The sequence below is a fragment of the Octodon degus genome, unplaced genomic scaffold, assembly GCF_000260255.1.
Source record: "Octodon degus isolate 3935 unplaced genomic scaffold, OctDeg1.0 scaffold00044, whole genome shotgun sequence".
In the NCBI taxonomy this organism is placed as follows: Eukaryota; Metazoa; Chordata; class Mammalia; order Rodentia; family Octodontidae; genus Octodon; species Octodon degus.
In genome coordinates, this window is record NW_004524620.1 from 11,152,167 (window position 1) to 11,153,504 (window position 1,338).

Consider the following 1,338-nt stretch of genomic DNA (forward strand, 5'->3'; position numbering starts at 1 on the left):
TCTTAATTGGTGAATTGAGTCCATTTACATAGATGGTTATAATGGAGATGTATTGACTTAGGGTTGGCATGTTATTTACCTGTTGTCGTTTACTCTTTTTTCTCCTGTATTTAATTGCTTGCCCTATTTAGTTGGTTGCTTCTAATCTCATTCGTGGAGTTCTGCTCATTTTGGTCCCTCTCTGGAACATCTTTCAGGATCCTGTGTAGGGTTGGCTTTGTCATCACGAAATTCTTTAGCTGTTCTTTGTCATGGAAGTATTTTACTTCTCCATCAAACTTGAAAGAGAGTTTTGCCAGATTTAGTAGTCTGGGCTCGAATTTGTTTTCATAGAGGACTTGAAGTACTCTGCTCCATGCTCTTCTTGCCTCCATGGTTTGTGAAGAGTAGTTGGCCATAATTCCGATGTGTTTTCCTTTTAATGTGATCTGCTTGTTTTCTCTAGCGGCTTTCAGTATATTATTCTTGTGCTCAATTTCTGGGATCTTGACTATGATATGTCTCAGTGTGTTTTTCATTGGGTTGAGGTTCCTTGGTGTTCTGTATGCTTCAGTTAGCTGAATGTCAGATAGTTTCCTCATATTTGGGAAGTTTTCTGCTATTACTTCTGCCCATGTTTTTTTAATGTCCTTTGTATTGACTCCTTCTTTCTCATTGATGCCTATTAGTCTCACATTGTTCATCTTTTCATCATCTTGCAGGTGATGGATTTTTCTTTCCTGTATCCTCGTTGTTTTAAAGAGATCCTTTCTTACCTTTTCACTAGCTGCACCAGCATCTTCAATATCTGAAACTCTGTCTTCACTTTCACTTAAACGGTTTTGCAAGCTTGTGATTGAGATTTTAATTTCCTCTGTATCTCTTTGACTCTGCTTCATGTGATCTATTTGTTTCCTGTATTGCTCATTCAAGGAATCCGTCATTTTTCTAATCTCCTCTATTTTTTTTTTATCAATGTCTTCTTTAGAAGCAGTTATAAATTCTTTTACTGCAGTGTTTTTTTCAGCTGAGGTTTCTTCCCTGTGTTTCTGTAGTTCCTTCTTTACTTCAGATGCTATGAGTTCTGAGAATTCTTTTTTTATTTCAGAAAAGAATTGCGCTCTTAGTTCCTCTATAACTTTCTGCTGTTGCTTATTTACTATCGACGCTATTACTTCATGCATTTGAGCCAAGCTAGTGTCCTCTGCACTTGTTCTGGGTGGGCATTGGGTTTCCTGCATATGTTTCTGCATTTGATTCTTTACTGCAGATGTTATTAATTCAGGGATTTCTTTTTTTATTTCCAATCTGAGTTCCTCTATACCTTTCTGCAACTGTTTCTTTATTTCAGAAGCTGTT

At 36.8% G+C, this 1,338-nt stretch overlaps 1 protein-coding gene across 1 annotated transcript in view; it reads left to right on the forward strand.

Moving 5' to 3' along the window:
- The window catches only part of Cntln (centlein), a 378,305-nt gene that overhangs the window by 33,511 nt on the left and 343,456 nt on the right, over positions 1-1,338 (forward strand). The window lies entirely within an intron of this gene.